The sequence below is a fragment of the Anastrepha obliqua genome, chromosome 5 (assembly GCF_027943255.1).
Source record: "Anastrepha obliqua isolate idAnaObli1 chromosome 5, idAnaObli1_1.0, whole genome shotgun sequence".
Classification (NCBI taxonomy): Eukaryota; Metazoa; Arthropoda; class Insecta; order Diptera; family Tephritidae; genus Anastrepha; species Anastrepha obliqua.
In genome coordinates, this window is record NC_072896.1 from 3,460,756 (window position 1) to 3,466,929 (window position 6,174).

The window sequence follows — 6,174 nt, forward strand, 5'->3', positions numbered from 1 at the left end:
AAAAAATTTTAAAAACATTTTTTTTTAATATTGTAAAATTTAATTGGTTTTGGTATTTTTGCAAGATTTTGTTCTTTCTTTTTGCAAGTTCTGTCTTTATTAAAAGATTACATAAGTGGTTTGCTTTGTACCGCCATCTCGCGTTCCTTGAAATAAAAAATAAATATCAGAAAGAAATTCTTCATACCAAAAAATCCCCAATTACAAGTTTATATAAAAAAAATATCATTCATAATTTGAACTATGCTCTAGTGGACTTTTTTTCTCAAAGTTTTATATAGAATCCGCATCTGCCTATGCCGAAAAAAACTTGCTCTCTCTAATATACATACATATAATATCTAATATTGCTGATAAAAAGAACAATAAGCGAATTGTAGGTATTTGCTGAGATATCTTTGGAATTCACTGCTGTTAAATTATTAAAAAAAAAAAAGATTTATTAAGGCCGTAACGTAGGCACACTTTCTAAGGGTTTATATTAGATCTAAAAGGGGAATACCAAAGATTTAAAAATAAGTATTTTATGAACAAAAAAAAATATTCATTATTGCGATTAATATGGAATAAATTAAATAACTTTTGAGTTTAAAGCACACAACTCAAAAAAAACTCATTCTTTATTCGCATACTTATCTTCACTGGCCTCTCTGTTGTTTAGTCACACTGCTTTAAAAATTGTTATGCTTAAACAAAAAAAATCAAAAAGCTTAATTGCTGATAAGTTGCTATCCAGAGCAAACTTAGCTTTGGTGGTTCCACAAGCTTAGTTTAAAGAATGCACATACATACAAGTATTTATTATCTTAAAGTAGCTGTATATTAATAATTTTAAATATTACATAAAAATAGCTTTATAAGTAGCTTCTACAGTGGGGTGTACATAGTTGTATTTTTAGCCAAGTGGGCCCTCACACCTACCAATTGAACTTTCACAGACACCCCACCAAAAACTCGCTAGACTTCTAAGATATCGGTCAAAGTCCGTCTTTTGAGTCCTGGGTTTTTTTATTCTCGTTTTACTCTTTCTACTCGTACAATTTCATAATCATTTTTAGTTGTAAAACCTCTTTTCAATAAAGAGAAACACCGATCCGCAAGTGGCCCATTGGTTACAGATGGACGATGAAAAATGTACTGTAAATGTAAAGTGCGATTAGTGGGCAGGAGGCATAATGATGTCATGCTTCTACTAAAGTGCAGAAAAACGAGTTGTCACAGCTAAATATATTAAAAATCGGTGAGCTGTTCTTTCCCAAAAATTCATAGGGATACCATGTTTGATGTAAGAAAAGAATAGCTATCAACCGTCAAATGGCGTGAATACCCTGAAATACCATCTGTACAGTCTCCTCTGGTTAATTATTGATTTACCGAAGCGAAAGAAAGTAGCGAATTTCTGCGAAGGCAGACCATTTCATTTCAGTTATTTCAGTAAATTTTATTTTGTAATAAACTATTTCCGGTGCTATTGAAAACCTGCGTTTTCTTGGAAAAAGAAATTTTATTTCTATTCTATTAAACTAAGTCCTCAATAAATTCATAGAGTATTAATTTTAGTGTTGAAGTTATCAACACTTTTATGTAAATTAAATATAATTTTTATGAATGTTTTGCATTGTAAGGCTTCAATTTAAAAACGCGTACATAATCATCAAAGAAATGTTCTGTTTGCATAAATCAATGTTAAAATCGCACTATACCTCCTATGTGAGACAGATACTTGTCTGCAGCATTGACGTTTTCCCAGCGATCAAAATTATAAATAAAATGTAGTAACGCCATATGAACTAGTACGAACGGGACTAGTATAGTACTAGTTGCAACGGGACCAGTTAAGACTTTATAACAAAATAGGTTATACAAAAACTTGCAACAAAATTTCAAATACGGAGACTGCAAAATAATGTTTTTTGAGTAGATTTTTGTTATAATTTATTAGATTATTTTGGAATAATTTCGTGCAGCTCTAATATTTAAATATAATTCGCAAAAATATGGGACTCCCATTATGAAGCTTGTAGGGCTTATTAAGCACATTCTCTGTTATTATATTAATAAAAAAGTAAGAAAAAAATCAGAGCATTTATTTACACACATTTAAAAAAAATTGTTCAAAATGTTGAGCAAAAAAATTAAATTGGTTTCTAAACAAATTTTTTTTTTCTTTATATGTATATACTTACATATTATGTTTAAACTTACACATATTTTTAAATTAGTTTTTGTAAATTAAAAATTTTTTTTACAATAAAACTTATTTTTGCGTTGAAGAAAAAGGTCGAGCCAAGGAGCACCATGAGATTTGGTGGCTCCTAAACACTCAGGCTAAAAAGCCCATTGTATTTAATATTTTTGTGTTAAGCTTTAAAAAAATTAAAAAAAAAAATTAAATATATATAATATTTATTCTTAATTTATATTATCTAAAAGAAAATATAATTTATCCTAAATATTACAGAAAAAAGGGTTTCGCCGATATATTTTTTTCTAAAATCTTTAGCATAAAAATGTATTTTATCCTAAAAAACTATAAAAGGAAATTGGTGCCTAATTTATTTTATCCTGCAAAAAAATATAATATTCTCTAAACTAAAAAAAAGGTTATTAAATGCTAAAAATGTTAAAAAGAACCCAAGATATTACTCTTAACGAAATTCCCAAAATTGTTAAATGTTTGAGAATAAATTTTCAGTTTTCTTATCATACCTAAAAAGAAACTAATTTTTTGAAGAATTAACGTCAATATGGAGAATACTTGGATCACTTGACTTGGTCGCTCCAGTGTGTCAAAGCTTAACATTTTGGTCCGAGAAATCGTTTAAGTCCATTTCGGACAGAAATATTATTGACAATTTTCGATAGCAGAACTTAATGGCGCGAATTTTTGTCGAATATTTCAAAACCCTACATTCCAGGGTCGAGCCTTTTGTCGTGAAATGTTCAAAACTATTTTTAAATAGAACATTTGAGGACTGAAATATCATACAAAAATGTGTATCGGAGAATTCAGTGAATGCTAGGCACAGAAGGCGTGCTTGACTTATTTCATAAATTACAATAGCATTTCAATAAGGTTTGCTATACCTATATCTAAATTATAAAGCATAACACTGAAACAAATATGTCATGTCGAAAATTCGCTTCCGTCGACTATAGATTACACTTGTGCCAATGAAATTATTTCGCATGAAAACAACTTGCCATTTAGGGGCTGTGGAAATCTAGGTGGCTCATGAAATTCAAGAATAAAGACCACTTAAATATCCTGTGTCCGCCCGTATGGCGTGCAACGTTTTTTGAACATAGTTTTTTATTCAGTAAAATAATTATAGGTTTGAATGATGAACAATTATTGAGAATACTAAGTATTAAAAAGATAATTACAATAATAATTGACGCGTACACTTCTGTTAGGTGTTTGGCCGAGCTCCACTTGCAATTTGTGGTGTGCGTATTGATGATGTTCCACAAATGGAGTGAACTACAGTTTTAAGCCGATTCCGAACGGCAGATATTTTTATGAGGAGCTTTTTCATGGCCGAAATATATTCGGAGGATTGCCATTGCCTGCCGAGGGGCTAAAACTTTTTCTATTATTTGGTGTTCATGCATGGAAATTCGATCTACGCACTCCCAAATGCTAGTCACGCACCAACCAATTCGGCTACGGCGGCCGCCGTACTAAATATTTTGGAACATGGAAAATTCCAATTATTTTTATTTCCATTGAAATTTTATTTTACTGTTTAACTTTTTGTTACTGTTTACTAGTTTTTTTATAATTCTGTGACACTGTACAACTGTGATTATATATAGGACACCCTGTATAAGTTCAAATACAAATTAGTAGGTATGTGTGAGCCGCAAAAGCTCTCCCAATTTATGCATGTATTTATTTATTTGATAATAGCAATCCTAGTATAGTTGAAGCTTACATTAAATTATAGATGCATACAAGCGCACAAAGTGTATATATGTATGTATTTTCTTCCAGCGAAACTTTAAAACATGCAAAAAGCCATAGTAAATGCACCTTAGAGCCCCCGAGCCCGAGAGCCCCACACGGTAGTAATTACTCAAATATAATGAAAATTAGTTAAACTCTGAATGGTCTACGGGGGAGACGGTTTTTCAGCAAGAAATCAGTGGAAACAACCCATTCGAGATGGATAATGAATTTCAATTTATAATTTGGTGGTCACTGGCGTTAGCTGCCATCGTTGTTTTGGTCTTCGCTTACTGGTATTGGTGCATATGGCTGAAAAGTGGAGCACAGCAAAAACGTAAATATGAAATTTTAATGTAAATAATAACAAAAAAAAAAACATTTTTTGATATGAAATTAGTTTTGTTTAGGTAATCGAAAACCAACGTTGACGTGCGATGAAACCGAAGAAGCTTATAACGAATTACTGTGTGACTAAATTTGCTTTAAAAAGAGGCCTTTAATGTGTTAAAATATATCAAAGACTTATGAGTAAGCGTATTATGGAATTAAAAAAAATTATATCAAATTAACAAAGAGTTCATTTTTTTTTGCTGAAACTGGAATGCAGATAAATGTAAAGTATATCGAATATTTTTTATGCAATACAATCCCGAGAACTCGAAATGGTTTTCTATTTCCGAAATATGCAATAACCACCAGACTTATTTGTATGGCAAATATCGGATGTGAAGAGTGCTAGCAGGGCATCATATGAAATAGGTATAGGACGGGGTACAAATATAAAAAAATTGTAATAAAAAATATTAAACTCTAACGAGGCCCCTTTGACTTTAGTGAAACAAAACAGCCGGTAATAACCTCAAAAGTGATTGCTGTGTGTAGAGATGCATTTGGAAGGTGGACTTCGTGGAAGTGATTCGCATCGAAAAAATACCCGATTGGTGGGTATACGATGATAAAACTTGGTACTTCAATTTGGATCAAATATTTTTTTCGTGTCAAAGAATGAGTTAATCAAGTAGTTTGTACTAAATAACATTTGAGCACATCTATCATTCCCAGTTGTTAGGAGATGGCTAAGGCTATTCCAATTAGGAAATCCAGTGCAGGTTATCCCCTCTGCCAAAAGAAATATTCTGCCTTCCCGATAAAACAATCTCAGATAAACTCTTCTCTGAGGCGCAACATTTTGGTGAGCCTGTACCAATCTGGTTTTCGATCTAACAGGAGCTGCGCATGTCTGTGTCGTCACGAGCATTTATCCGGTTTTTAAACTAATATTTTCCATACGCTTCTCGATCTTTTAATTTACTTAGTATGAAAAACTGTGGCTTAGTAACAGAACGGCTGTTCTTTGTCCTCGCTGTTCGTTTCTGGAACCTCGATTACCACGAATAAGCAAACTAAGTGTAACTTAGAGTAGCCACGTGTTTCATTTCATTGGTATATCTGTACATTTACCCCTGCACACAGACTCTGCATATAGCTCCGCTTGAGCAGTGTTCGGAGAGCTACTCATCGACATTCTATTCATCCTTACTTTAACGCTTATTGCTATACTGAATGTGGAATAAGGAAGCAGTAGGTTGCTTACTTCTGCAACTACTGTCAAGGACTTAAATATTTACTTCGACAATGAGGGCCTTGAACTCGTTTTTTGGGCGTTCGAAATTAGTCGGAGAATGCCTGACTTCTTATCTCGACTGCGTCCGAATACTTCGATATTAGGCTAATCTGGGTTCCTGGTAGCAGCAGCATAGAGGAGAACCGCTAGACTGATGAGCTGGCTAGACAGAGGATCCTGGAAACGGGTTTATCACAAAACGAGAGAATTAGGTTTCCCTTGAGAACCTGTGGTCTACTCCTGAAAAGAAGGGCCTGGCCTCAACTCAGCAAGCGCTGGGATAATGTGCAAACGCGCAAATTCGCGATGTCCTTCTAGCCACGGGTAGATTGGGGGCGCTCGAGCGAACTTCTAAGACTAACAAAGCCATAGCTCTCTTATCTGGTAGGCGTTCTTACCAGATAATGTCCGTTGCGTGTCCATGTCCATGTCCATGCGGCAAGACTTCGGATTGCTTCAAGTTTTTTCTGCAGAAGCTGCCTGGAGGATGAGGTGGAAACACCGCAGCACCTTCTTCTTTACATTTGGGCTCTCCCTTTTTTGCTATACCTGCGGATATTCCGGGATTAAGCATTACACACCTAGTGAATTTCATCAG

At 33.6% G+C, this 6,174-nt stretch overlaps 1 long non-coding RNA gene across 1 annotated transcript; it reads left to right on the forward strand.

Moving 5' to 3' along the window:
• The first annotated feature begins 4,050 nt into the window (after positions 1–4,050).
• On the forward strand, positions 4,051–4,525 carry LOC129248333 (uncharacterized). The gene is made up of 2 exons (XR_008582611.1): positions 4,051–4,286; positions 4,360–4,525. It is a non-coding gene; the product is annotated as an uncharacterized LOC129248333 (long non-coding RNA).
• Positions 4,526–6,174: the final 1,649 nt, after the last annotated feature.